The 15,427-nt window shown below is 39.3% G+C and overlaps 1 protein-coding gene across 4 annotated transcripts in view; it reads right to left on the bottom strand.

Moving 5' to 3' along the window:
- The window catches only part of CTNND2 (catenin delta 2), a 930,783-nt gene that overhangs the window by 185,078 nt on the left and 730,278 nt on the right, over positions 1-15,427 (bottom strand). The gene's annotated exons all lie outside the window — the stretch shown is intronic.

The raw sequence follows: 15,427 nt of genomic DNA on the forward strand, positions 1-15,427 counted from the left end.
TTAGTTTCCATATAGAACCAGCCATCATTGTGCAGGACCTTACGAGAATCTAGTATCAGGTCTGATGATAACAAGCTCAACACAAAATGTAAATTTACTGTCACCTGTGACCTTCTGAAAGCTCTTCTCTGAAAACAATGCTCACGGAGGACCTACAAATTGTTAACAAAGAGAGCAGGAGAAAGGGGAGGGTGTGTCAACAATAGGCAAAGAGACTTTAAAGTGGGATTAACTTTAGAAAAGGCCTTAAGAATTACAAATATGTTATAATATCATTTGAAGATGCTTTTAAAATACTCTTTTTGTTGTTCAAAATTGTACACCTAAAGGTAAAAAAAAACTACAACAAAGAATAATATTCTCTTTTCGTATGAAAGAAAGACTGCATTTCCCTCAAGACTAACCTAAATAGACACCATCACTGCAGATACTGAGAATAAAATATCATAGTCGTCTTTAGAAACACAACTTCCACTTTACTTGTTTAATAAGCTTTCAATAGATTTTAAAATGAGGTTGTGTTTCATTTATCATGTTATGAATAAACAGAACTCACTTATTTCTGAAATTTGTTTTATTAGTTTCTTGCGTTGCATATGTTGAACTATCCAAAGGCATTAATAATACTAACCTGAAAGTTAATGATATTTGCTTGTTAATAACTAAAATAACAGTTTTAAATCAGTTCTATAAAATATGTGACTTTAGAGACAAACTTTTCCACTGGTCTTTCAAAAGAACATTTGCTGGGAATTTTATTTAGGTAAATGCAAAGGAAACAAAATGGTTTTGGTGCTGAGAATGTATGAATCAGTCCTTCGGTACAGGGGGTTGGACTGAGGGCGAATCCTGCCTGCCTGTTTTTGTAAATAAAGTTTTATTGGAACATGGCCCTGCCTGTTCATTTACATATTATCTATGGCTGCTTCTGTCCTACAAGGGAAAAGCTGAGATTTTGTGACAGAGACAGTATGGCTCACAAGCCTAAACAATTTACTGTCTGGCCTTTTACAGAAAAATCTTGTGCACCTCTGTGTTAGTATGTGGATCATTTTCTATACATTTCTGTGTGCATGTTTACATTGCCATTAGTACCCTAAATTGACTGTATAAAAAAATGCTTATTGGTACACAGAAGTTGCTCAAAATATATTCTGACTTGGACAGATGTGAAATGCTAGGAGTATTATCATATGCATTTATTTTGAATTAAATAATATATGAAGCTTTTTTTTTATTCATCCCATTAGGAAACATTTTACTGAATTTTGGGTTATCAAAATAGTCAAAATGAATACTTTCATTCACTTGTAGTCTCACAACAGTATTCTTTTTCCTAGTAAAATAATCAGTTTTCAGTTTAAAAAAAGCACATTTAGGACTTTTCTGGTGGCGCAGTGGTTAAGAATCCACCTGCCAATGCAGGGGACACGGGTTCGAGCCCTGGTCTGGGAAGATCCCACATGCCGTGGAGCAACTAAGCCCGTGCACCACAACTACTGAGCCCGTGCTCTAGAGCCCACAGGCCACAACTACTGAGTCTGTGCACCATAACTACTGAAGCCCGTGCGCCTAGAGCCCTTGCTCCGCAACAAGAGAAACCACCATGATGAGAAGCCCATGTATCGCAACAAAGAGCAGCCACTGCTGGCTGCCGGCGTGCAACAACAAAGACCCAAGGCAGCCAAAAAAAAAAAAAAAAAAAAAGCTTTGTTAGAAAAAAAAGCACATTTAAATGAAATTACTATTTACACCATATATGAGGATAACTTTTAAAAACATCACATTAAAGGGTTTGTGTCTGTTTTTCTTTTTTTAACTAAGGTATAGTTGACTTACAATATTTGCATTAGTTTCAGGTGTACATCAAAATGATTCACTTACATATATATATTTTTTCTGATTCTTTTCCATTATAGGTTATTCTGTTTTTCTAAGTACACAACACACCTATGCAGACACAAAACGATTTTTTTTCATTCCTAAATCCTGATTTGAAAATGCCAATACATGAAAATTGAGGCTTGTAAATATTTTAAAATATGGGTGGCATATTTTGCTATAAAATACATTTCCTCTACAGACTAAATAGTAAAAGACTTGCATTTTTCCATGCAATGAATTTAAAAGAATCTAAAGGCGTTCTATGATAATAAAGCAATTTTTACTGTTTCCTAACGAACAGAAAAGAGGTAGGAAAGGAAGGGGGGAAATCAAGAAAAGGTAAAGGCCTAATCTAATATCTGACGAGAAGTGAAAAGGATGGGAAAGAAGATGGCATTTCAGGTAACTCTTTATCGGGCTGTTCTCTGCACTACCTTTCTCATTAATTCATTAATTAGTGTAACCTAATTCCGAATCAGCCATGGAGAGAAGTTTCCTATTCACATTCCCTCTGCCTTTCCAGACAGCTCCATCTGTGTTTCACATTCCAATGAACTTACCACAGTGCTTGACCCAAATCTCTGAACTTTCTATCCCAGTTTCTATCTGCAGCCCACGTGTGCTTCCTGGACTTACAAGAACCGCAGTGGATCTCTGGTCAGGGGCAGCTTTACCACTTCTGCTTGGATGAGGACTTGGTCAAGTGGATGCAACATGGCAGAATTCCCTTCGGGGGAATTCAGCAAACCAGTTAGTTGCAGGGTGCCCTCCAAACCTGGAGTTTTGGTTAGATTATCTGGATACAGAGACAAGACTGAGTGTAGAATCAGCAGTCTCTGGGGACGCTGAGATAAAGGTGGGTATGTCTGGCAGGAGTCACAAGTGGGAAACAGCTGGGAAGCCTACACCTGCCTTGCCAGACACACACACACACACACTCACATCTACGCGCACACACATTCACACACTCACACACACATCCACACACACCCCACACTCACACACACATTCACACACTCACACACACACATCACATATACTCACACATACATACACACACACTCACACAACATATTTACACATACACACATACACACATTCATACATATACAAACTCACACACATACACACACACACACACACACACACACACATCCATTAGTCCCCGACGAAGAGAGAGAGATTAGTGGAGAAAAACGGCCATATCTAGGCATTCTCTGTGAACAGAGGAGAACTAGGTGTTTTGCTCAAATTTCTCTTCACTCCTCCCTCTCCGTCCTCTGGGGCGGTTTTCTGACGTTCCCTTCAGACGCAGGAGCCCGATCCTTCCCCCCGAGCGAGGGCTGCACTTAGCGCCTCGCTTCTGGCCAGCAGAATGCGGAGGGGGTAACAGAGTGACTTCTGAGACGAGGTCAGAGAAGAGGCACTGCGGCTCCCGCCCAGCTGTGTCTGGGGTTGCCTGTTGCAGGGGCGCCTGCTTCACCCTGTGAGGACCCTCAAGCGGTACGAGAAGCGGCCTGTGGGGAGAGGAGCGCAGGCCTCCGCCAGCAACCAGCGGGGAGCCGTCTTGGGAGTGGACCCCCCAGCCCGAGTCAAGCCTTCGGAGGATACAGCCTCCCCCGCGTGGGGCCCGGCCACTCCTGGGTTCGCTCAGACACTGCATGGGATAAACGCCTGATGTTTTAAATTGTTAAATGGAGGGGGGAGAGATAATTTGTTATGCAGCAATGGTAACTAATGTCCTTTCCTTTCCCTTCCCTCCTCTTTCCCTCTGTCTGCTGGACTCTTTTTCCTTGACAGCACTTTTTCCTAGTTCCACCTCTCATTCTGACTTAGATTCACTGCTTTTCTCCTTCCCTACATGCCCTCCATCCTCTCCTAAAGTCTACTGTGAGAGTACAGGAGATACAGGAAGGGAATCCAGCTCAACCTTGTAACTAAATTTAAAATGCATTTTAATATAGGTGACAAATGATGTTTAACTTTTAAAAAGGTATCCCTCTTCATGTTTGTGACTTACGAGATGGCCAAACGCTTTCTTTAATTTGGAATAATCTTGTATTAGTTTCCTACTGCTGCCGTAACAAGTTACCACAAGTGTAGTGCTTAAAATAAGGCACATTTGTTATCTTACAGTTCTGGAGGTCTGAAGTCTATAATGGACCAGCAGGCAGGGCTCCTTCTGGAGGCTCCAGGGGAGAATTTCCTTGTCTTTTTAAGCTTCTAAAGGCTGCCCCCGCTCCATGGCTGGAAGCCTGCATCACTCCAACCTCAGCATCCATGATCAAACCCTCTTCTCTGACTGACCCTCCTCCCTCCCTGTTACGAGGACACCTGTGATTACATTGAGCCTGGCTAGATAATCCAGGATAACCTCCCGCATTTCAAGATCCTTAACTTAATCCCATCTGCACAGTCCCTTTTACCACGGAAGATAACATTCACAGGCTCTGAGGTTTAGGACTGTGGACATCTTCGGGGGGCCATTGTTCAGTCTACCACACATCCCTTAAAATATTCTGTCATGCTAAAAATAAAATTAAACTTCTGACTGTAGTTTCATGATCAGGCCCTTTTCCCTCATTCTCTAAATTCATTCTGAATCAGATCCTTTGGTTCATTCATTTACCCAGTCTGCGCATATTAAGGACCAAGCTCTGTTGGATACAGTGGGAACATTAGTGAACAAAACAAAAAGTCCCTGCCCTCATGGCTCTGCCATCGCTGCAACTCATTACACTCTTGTCATTGTCGCCTTATTTCTTCTCCTTGGACAACAAGCTCGTTGGTAACTCACATTTCTCGGACTTGCTGCTCTCTCAGTCTGGAACACTCTCCAAGGCTGATTGATCCTTCTTTCTGTTCACATATACCTTAAATGTGCTAAACTCGGAGAAGCTTTTTTGGATCCGTCTCAACTACCTTCCCAGACTCTTGCTCTCTGATCTCCTATTTTAATTTTCAGCAGAGACCGCATCACCATCTCATATTTCCCATGCTTTTTCTTTTTTCCCCCAGTTTTATGCAGATGTTATCGACAGGCAGCACTGTGTGAATTTAAGGTGTCCAGCATAATGATCCGACTTCTACACACCATGAAATGAGGACCACGATAGGTTTAGTGAACATCCAACATCTCGTAAAGACACAACATTAACAAAATAGAAAAAAAATATTTTCTTGTAATGAGAACTCTTAGGATTTAGCCTCTTAACAACTTCCACATATAACGTACAGTAGTGTTAACTACATTTATCATGTTGTATGTTATAACCCTAGTACTTATAACTGGAAGTTTGTATCTTTTGCCTGCCTTCATCCAATTCCCCCTTCTCCCATCCTCTGCCGCTGGTAACCACAAATCTGATCTTCTTCTATGAGTTTGTTTTTGAAATATCATTGACCTACAACACTATGTTAGTTCCTGTTACACAACATAGTGATTTGATATTTCCTTACATTTTGAAATGATCACCATAAGCCTAGTTGTCGTCTGTCACCATACAAAAATATTACGTAATTATTGACTATATTCTCGACACTGTACGTTTCATACCTGCGGCTCATTTATTTTGTAACTGAAAGTTCGTATCTCTTACCCTCTCCCTCACTTATTTCTCTCCTTCCCCCAGCCCCCCGTTCCCATGCTTTTTCATTACTTGCTTTTCTATCATTCGCTCACTGCTCTTCCCCACAAGGTCGCAGCCAAGACATGAAGGCAAGGACCCTGAGTGTTCAGAGCATACAGAACACGTATAGCACACAGAATATGCTCTGACACACACTAGGTGCTCACCTAATCGGTGTTAAATGATTACAGGAATTAATAATTGGCTGATATGACCTTTATAGGATGATGCGTGCTCCAAGCAGTGAGCATTTTTAAAGTATTCTACTGTTAGCAAAATGAAGTAATGATTTGAAAGAATAAAATAGCAGATGCGAGATGTAATGTTAAAAAGTAACAAATCCCAATGAGAACACAAAAATGTTATTTACATGGAAGTATAACCCTTGACTTTATAGAAATTCTACTTTTAGCGAGTAGAGAAAAATTTTTATCACTAAAAAACATTAATCAGTTTAGCATTAGAAGGCTTATTTCTAGTGCATCATTTGGGCAATTTTCTTATATTAATTCCCTGATAATTCTACATTAGCCAAGGTAATACTAAAATTTCAATTTGTGGAAAAACTGTGGAATAAACTGAATTCACAGTGGTACTCAGCATCCGTAACAAGCCAGCTCATTTATTCTTACCTGAAAGTAACATAAATATGTTTTAGTATTATGGTTGATGGTCACTAGCAAATGTTAATTTACCTGATGAAAATATGCTAATTTCTTTTAATCTGTAATAAAATTGTTTTATAGCATCTTTCCTCTAATTATATGTATTCAATAACTTTCCTTTATCAGTATAAAATTACTGCTGCTCCAAACATAATTCTGACAGTAGGTTTCATTGAGAAGACATTTAAATAACTAGTTATGTATGCTAGATATATTTCAAATATAGTTTATTTTTATTTCAGGCACAGGACGGCTTTTTCCTTGAGATCATCCATATGCACGAGCAGTAACTGGTTTATTAAAATTTCTTTAATAAAATCTTAATTACTTTCATTGGATCCTTTACTCTGTTTTAATAGAGGGTAATTGTGGGGCTTTTCTTCCTAAAAGAGATAAAGACTATATTTAAAAAAAGGAATTCAGATTGACCACAAAAAAGGATTTTAATAATTGCAAGTCTTAAATCATGATAAAATCAAACATGGCCTTTTGGCTATGTAAGACTTTCCTATGACCTCCTCATTTGCTTTTAATTTTTAAACCTAAAACACAATCCCTGAACATAGGTGAGGCTCAAACCAAAGAAAAGTTGGGTTGAATTCATTTTAAATGAAGGCTTTGAATTTTTATTTTTGATTAATCAACTAATTAAAATAAACTTAATGTATATATGAAGATTTATTTTAAACTAATCTATCATTTATCTTATTCGGAGAGTGAAAATTTGTGCACCCGGGAAAGGGAAAGAAGAGAGAAGTTTCTCTTACAAAAGAAGGCCAAGGAGTTTATCTTACAAAAAAGTCAAGGTCAGGCCTGGATACAGGGACTGGGGGGTGGGGATGGATGGCTACCACTATCTTTTCCATCCCCACCTATTTACACCTTGATTTATGGGTGCGTAGAGGGTGGCTGATCAAAACCGGGGCCCTGAACTTGTACCGTGTGCATCTGTGTGTGAGCACATGTGTGTATGAATATACAAACAGGCAAGAGTATGCACGTGTGTATATGCGTGAGTGTACATGTGTGCACATGCACACACAAGCATGTGTCTATGTGTGTGTGCACACTGTAATAGGAGTATTTGCATGCATCACATAAATACTCTCACCTTGTCCCTTAGACATCATGACCTTCAAGGTGCAATTGTTGAATGAGAATTGTTTTGAGAATCCTTCCAGACGGTATATGTGATAGCCTCAAAAGATTAATAAATCACGCTCATTTAATGCTTTTAAAAATGAAAGCATTGACCTTGAGACGATGCTAAAGTTTACCAAAATGTTGCTATAATAATGGATAGTTCAAAGCAATAAGCAGGTGGGACTACATCAAAACTAAAAAGCTTCTGTGCAACAAAAACAATAACAAAATGACAAGGCAACCTATGAAATGGGAGAAGATAATTGCAAACCATAGATCAGAAAAGGGGTTCACCTCTAAAATATATAAGAAAATCATACAACTCAATAACAAAAAAAGAATAAACAATTTGATTAAAAAATAGAGGAACTGAGGAGACATTTTTCTAAGGAAGATACCCAACTGGCCAACAGGTACATAACAAGATGCTTAGCATCACTACTCATCAGGGAAATGCAAATCCAAGTCACAATGAAATATTGCCTCATACCCATTAGAATGCCTAATCATCAAGACAAGAGATAACAAGTGCTGATGAGGATGTGGAGAAAAGGAAACCTTTGTGCACTGTTGGTAGGAATGTATGTTGGTGCAGCATTCTTCACAGTAACCAAAATATGGTAACAACCTAAATGTCCCTCAACAGATGAACTGATAATGAAGATGTGGTACAATGGAATATTATTCAGTCATGAGAAAGAAGGAAATTCTGCCATTTGGACAACACGGATGGACCCTGAGGGTATTATGCTAAGTGAGATAAGTCAGACAGAGAAAGACAAATACTGTATGATATCACTCATGTGGAATCTAAAATAGCCAAACTCATAAAAACAGAGAGTGGAATGGTGGTTACCAGGGGATTGGGGTCAGAGAATTGGGGAGATATTGTTTAAGGTACAAACTTGCAACTAATGGTTAAATAAGTCCTGGAGATCTAATGCACAGCACAGTCAACATTACTGTATTATGAACTTCAAAGGTGCTAAGAGACTAGATCTTAATTGCTCTCACCACAAAAAAGATGATAATTATGTGACATGATAGAAGTGTTAGCTAACACAAAGATGGTAATCATATTGTAATATAAAGATGAATCAAATCAACACATTGTACACCTTAAACTTACACAATGTTATATGTCAATTAGATCTCATTAAAAAAATAGAGATTATTTTTTTAAAGTGTGTTATGTAAACACCACTTTGATTAAGTGGGTTATTTCAGGTAATGGATATGATAAGAAATGTGTGTGTAATGCTTGCAGGGAAGTGTTTAAAAATACATGTAATAAAGATGGTTATGTGTGCATTAAACAAAGAAAAAGAATTTTATTTTAATACCTAGTGTCTTGCATCATAGGAAATTTTATTTTTTCTTTATTTTAAAACATTTTGTTTTATATTGGAGTATAGTTGATTTACAATGTTGTGTTAGTTTCCGATGTACAGCAAAGTGATTCAGTTATACATAGACATATATCTATTTTTTCCAGATTCTTAGGAAATTTTAAAAATAATTGTATATATTAATGTTTCAGAAAATTAGAGTAGGATGATGGATATAGTGACAGAGCCTTAATGGACTTTATCAATGGAATATAAGTATTTTCAGGATATGTGTGGGGAAATAAGTTCTATTTGAACTTTTGTCTTCCTTTGTAAACCTTCTCTCAAGACCAATTCATTCTTTGACAATAAATGATCCCACCAATTTATAATAAACCTGAGACCATCGAAAAATAATTTTAAAAAATTAAAAAATGGGTAGTTCCTTAGACCAAAACTCCTCAAGTTTTCTTTTAGGGGTCCCAGGAGTTGGCTGACCAGAAGAGTGACCTCTGAGTTCTCCTCTTTAATATTCCCGGGGAGGAAACTGCGGTGACCTTGGGGCTTAGGTGAAGGTTAACCCTCTTAGAATCGGACTCACTGAATCATTGTAAGTTGAGATCAGAGGGCTGCAGGGGCTGGGAAATGTCTGTGGTGAGCGGGCAGTGGAACTGGGTTGTCACGGTCAATAACTATACACTGTCACCCTACTGTTGCCACCTACGGCTTCTGGTCCAAATACAGAATTCTTTTGAAAATAATCACGTATGCAGAAACACTGGTAGATCAAACAGATTTATCCTTGCTTATTTTCAAAATATGTACAGAATGTGGTTAACTTCGGGATGGATGAAGAATGGGCTATTCTTTACACTAGAAAGCAATTCAGATCTTCGCTATGACACACCAGGCAAATTCTGGTTTAAGCCGATTAAATCCACCTGGGGCCCCCTGAGACATTTTAATTCCTGAAGTTCTAAATCAGCTGTGTTACAAGATACAGCCATCAATGTTGAGGTGTTGGCTTGTTCCAAAGCCAAAACGGATCCCAGCAACACTCTCATATTTAAATGTTAGCACCACCAGCTTATATGAAAAGTTTAAATCAAGCTGGTATAGATGAGCTCGAGCAAAAAAGGCCCACGTTCACTTAAAGTTTTGATGAGTAGCTGAGAAACTGATCTTTACTGTTGTTTCAGAGCCTGAACTAATTTCATTTAAAACAAAGTAATTTTACAGACAAAAGATGATGACTAAATTTCTTTGAAGAAAGAATCAAGACTCAGGTGTGTCTATGTTGGAGTCTGCAGATTCTAGTTTCTTTAGAATTCTTCTATTCATTGTTTACAACAAAGGAATAACGGGCCAGCGTCTACTCATGGGAATTGAGTCTTGTCTCCAGTTGGGACAAGGCAATGTAGCGCCTGTCTAAGAATGGGGAAGCTCTTCCCAGGGTAATTTAAAAAACAAATTAAATTGTAGTTGAAAATAGCTTGGATGTGAAGGGTACCAGAATGTGCTGCCCTGAAATATGCCTCTGTGGCATACGTATAATTTTGAGCTAAAGGCCAATGAGCACCAACAGAGGCAGGAAGAGCTCTCAAATCAGCACAAGTTTTCCTTTCATAAAGGAAATTTCCATTTGTCAAGAAGTCTACCTCTCTTATACCAGGAAGAGGAATATTCTTAACAACTCATCGATGAAGAAGGCACTGACTTAAATTTGCATAACAAACCTAAACATACAATCCTTGTTTACCATACTTTTCCGAGTCATCTTCCCATAACTTATCTCCCCCTCCTAGAAGTCCACACTCCTTTTCCTTTGCTTAGTCTAAGCTGGTATATAAGCCCAAGGTCTACCCACCTCTTTGGGTTATTCATCACTGGATGCTCCCATGGGTATGTGCCATGCACATGTTAATAAACTTCTGTTTTTCTCTTGTTAATCTGTCTTTTGCCTGTCTAAATTACAGGACCTCAGCTGGACAACCTAAGGTGGGCACAGGAAAAAAAATCTCCTCCCCTACAGATGTCAATGTCTGATAGTAACCATCTGTGACAGTCATGGGTTCACGTCTGATCACAGCATTTTGTAAATGAACCATAGAATTCTCTATTTCTCAATTCCCAAGTGATCAAATTGGGAATATAAAAGTGGGCTTGCTTGAAACTATAGCCTTCCCCAATGACCTTGGATATGCCAGAACCTTGGAAAAATGTCACCAAAGCACCCAGGCTAAATTTTATAATCTCTGGAAACTGGCCCTGGGCCTCTTTTTCTAAAAGTGACGGCAGTTAAAGATGATGTCCTTTTTCTGACAACTATCATATTCTTATACGTGCTAATAAAAATAATTTATTACTTTGGTTGTGTTTCTCGGCAGTTTTGTGCCCTCAAATTATATGTATTAAATAAAGTAGCTTATGTTTGGGCCTTTCGTAAATGACTGAGAAAAGAGGGAGAGAGAGGGAGGGAGTAAAAGAGAGACAGACTGACGGACAGACTATGTGTGTGTGTTTGTGTGTGTGTGCGCACATACATGTGCGTGCAGGGAGAGAGAGTCAAAGGCAAACATTCTCATTATATAATGATTGGGAAAAAATGTGGGAAGTAAACCACCATAATTTCTGGTACAAACTATTAGGTATAAAATAAGCTACAAGGATATACTGTACAACACAGGGAATACAGCCAATATTTTCTAAAAACTAGAAATGGAGTATAACCTTTAAAAATTGTGAATCACTGTATTGTATACATGTAACTTATATAATACTGTACAGCAACTATACTTCAATGAAAATTTTTTTTAAAAAGCACACCCTTAGTTCCTATGGCTCTCAAAAAAAAGCAGTCTTGATGAAGACACAGATGGGTAGAGTAAAAACAGCTGGGAATCAGAGACTGAAGTTTTAATTCAGCTCTCACATAATCAGGATTGAAGAGAATTTAGTTTTTAGTAAGCTTGCAATAGGTGCATTCCTGAATGGATGAGTAATTGAATGAATGAACAAGTAAATGAATGAAGTTACTGGGATATGATGATGTACAAGGATCTCAAATTTTCACAGAGCATGGCTGAGTCAGGCATCCAAAATAAGATCACACTGAAAAAAACAAGAATAATAATAGTCAAGAATACCTAACATTTCTGAGTTCTTGTTATACACTCGGGTCTTTGCTAATCACCTAGTATGTATTAACTCAGGTAAACTTCAACCAACTCCATTTTACAGATGAGGAAACAGACACAGAGAAAGTGAGTCCCTCATCCAATGGCATTGCACTTGTAGGTGAAAGTGAAGGTCAGATAAGAGTCTGACCATGATATGCAAGAACAGTCAGACAAATGTCAGACATATAAATCTGCTACTTGAAATTGGAGAGAGGTGATGTGGCACGCAGTCCTTTGAAGCAGAATACATGAACAGGAGAGAATGTTCTCCTTTTCATCTCTTGCCAGTTTCTTTTTAGCCTCAGGTCATGTAACTTGAGAAATTTCAGGAAGTCATTTAAGTTCATAGAATGAAGAACATTCAGTTTTGAAACAACTTTTACAAATAATTTTTCTTGCAAACATTTAATTCTGCTGACCTCTAATAAAAACATTATACATACATAGCTACAATCATCCATGGAAAATACTGAACGAAAAATCAGACTGAGATGAAGGGTAGTTTAAAAAACTCAATCCTTCCTCTGTCCACCATATTCATTTTAAAACTAGGTCTTACTTTCAGTTACATCAAAATTGTCTGACATTGGTGCTCCATCATAATAATACTAATGGTAATCATAAGCCCTCATTTATAGGGCCAATATCAGGTCCCATGCACTGTTTTACTAAATCCTTAACCCAAGCCTGGGAGGGAGGTACTGCTATTGATTTCATTTTACAGATTCATAACTAAAGATTTAAGAGGTTACACAATCCCCCAAGGACAGGTAACAAACAAGAGAGACAGAGCTGGGCTATAAATACAGGCTCTCACACTCCAAATTATCTTGCCTCTTAGAGAGACTCCATTCAGAGCTTATTTTTCACGGAAAATATGATGACAGTGAATTAGAACATTAAGACGCAACTATAATCTCTGATGATCATTCTCAAATTTATATTTCTGAGTTTCATTTGCATAACTCCAAGTTCGAACATTCATTATTGCCTATTTTCCTTCAAACGTATTTTCTTCTCTCTTATATTCCTCAAGAAAATCTATTACCCAAATCAGAGATTTGGGAAAATGTGCATTTCTTTGTGTCATTGCTACGGTTCTAATTTTTCAGCGCACATTCTGGGTGCCTAAAAACAAGGTATTGCTAGGAACTCTGGGTAGTATATAGTAAATTAAGCAGAGTCTACTTGGGAAGATAAAATGCACACTTGCCTGATGAAAAATGAAATTTACACTATAGAGTTGTATACAATAAAACCCATTAACTGCCAGAGATGATATGCCAGGAAAATTCAGGTTACAAAAGATCACCAAGGGAGGGGATCAGAGAGGCTATATGGCTTGGGGGGGGGGGTGCGGTCTTTAATGAGCCCTTGAGGAATGAGAAGAATTATCCAGGGAATCTGAGCAAGGCATCCAGGTGTCCAGAAAGAGGAAGCAAATGCTTGCAGGTGTGAATGGGTAACAGATGACAGTCAATGCCCATGGACCTAATTGTATGGTAGATACCCACTAAAATGTCATTGAGTAAAAATATACATTTCTCAACAATCAAATGGATACTTATCATTAGACAATCATAGTCTTACATTAGAACAGCAGTTGTCATGCTATCCACCATGGGGAAATTAAGAATAATACCGATGCACAGTCTCCACCTCTGGAAATTCTGATATAAGTGGTCTCGGGTGGGCCCTGACACCAGCATATTTTTTAAAGTAGCCAGAGTGAAGAATTACTGGAATTTATTGTACCTTAGCCTTGGTGAATTTAACTGAGTTATGGTCAGTTTCTTCCATGATGACTTCTCTCTGAAGAACACAGAAAAACTACCAGTTATGACTAAAGGAAAGGGATTAATAAGCCTCATACTTTGAGACCTTGGTACTTGAACATCATCATGATCCAACAGCATCATTCAGTCCTTTATTTGTTCATTCATTGGATTATTTGTCCATCCAGTCAATAGAATATTCTTTGTCTGGAAGAACTGTTTCAAGCCTTTGAGCGAGCAAGCCACCTAAGAATTCAATTTCACAGAATTCAGCAATTTTATTGGAGCTGAGCTGGGGAGACAGCAATGAAAATGCGGCAGCAGAGGTCTCAAGTGTCAAGGAGCTTTGGTGGAGCTACTGAGCGTAGCACGTCCAAAGGTCTTGCAAAAGTCACATCAGACAGAGAGAACATCCTCTTTAGGAAACACAAGGAAGGTCTGTGTGGTTAGACAGTGTTTGGGGGGGCGTAACGGGCACTCTATCTGCTCCTGCTGCACTAAGTGATTTTCAGAAAGGACGATATAGTTGACGTCAAGACTATGAGAAGAGAGTGCGGTGTAGGTGTTCTGTGTTTAGGATCCAAGGAAAATCCCTGTGCTTTTGTCTTTTACGTGTCTAGATAGGAAAACTGATGTTCAGTGATAAAGTCAAGGCATTTGATGTTCACTTTCCTACCAAATCCGTGTCTACAGCACTATGATGTCTTTTTTTTTTTTTTTTTGGCTGCGTTTGGGTCTTCACTGCTGCGTGCGGGCTTTCTCTAGTTGCAGCGAACGGGGGCTACTCTTCGTTGCGGTGCGCAGGCTTCTCATTGCGGTGGCTTCTCTTGTTGCGGAGCACGGGCTCTAGGTACGTGGGCTCAGTAGTTGTGGCTCGCGGGCTCTAGCGCGCAGGCTCAGTAGTTGTGGCGCACGGGCTTAGTTGCTCTGTAGCATGTGGGATCTTCCCGGACCAGGGCTCAAACCCGTGTCCCCTGCATTGGCAGGTGGATCCTTAACCACTGCACCACCAGGGAAGCCCAGCACTATGATGTCTAATACTGTCTGTAGTCAGGATTCACATTGCTCTTTAAAAAAAATCACCTGTGCCCTTGTGCTGAACCCCCCAGGCACCCACGCCCTCAAACATGCAGTTGGGTTCAGCCAATGGAGGAATCTGTGGGCGGTCAGGAGGCACGAGGTGAGAGGGCTGGGGTGTTTCTCCTCCCTGTGCTCCCCCCTCCTCAGTTATACCTGCAGAGCTGAGACCCTTAGTCACTAGAGCACCCCCAGTCCAAGGCTCCTGATCTCCTGGGCTCTGGAAACACTGTTTCCTCCCACTGCTTCCTCTGATAACAGCCACTAGCTGCCTGACCACCTCTGGCTCGGTCCCTTCGTGCTGCCCACACCTTGGAAAAGAGTCCCTTCATATAAGTCTCTCCAGCATCCTAGCTGAATGTGCCTTCCGTGTCCTGCTGGCACCCTGACGAGAGCAGGTGAGCAGGGGGGGCACATCTTAAAAAGGGCCTTGGAGGCCACGATCAGAAGTTTCTGTTTGAATCAATAAGTGCAGAGGGACATCACTTAGCAGGTAACTGTCATGATGGGATCTTTGTTTCACAAGGTTTCATTCTTTCCTGGTGCATCTGCAGCATGAAAACACGAAGTGCAACATAAATTCCCAATTGGTTGCCCAGCTACAACGGTAACTTCAAAAATTTTCTTTAAATTATTAAGATGAAATTCATATAACATACAATTAACCATTTTTAAAGTATACAATCAGTGGCATTTAGGGCATTCACCATGATGTGCAACCATCACGTCTATCCATTCCAAAACATT

Source organism: Balaenoptera musculus, chromosome 3, assembly GCF_009873245.2.
Source record: "Balaenoptera musculus isolate JJ_BM4_2016_0621 chromosome 3, mBalMus1.pri.v3, whole genome shotgun sequence".
Classification (NCBI taxonomy): Eukaryota; Metazoa; Chordata; class Mammalia; order Artiodactyla; family Balaenopteridae; genus Balaenoptera; species Balaenoptera musculus.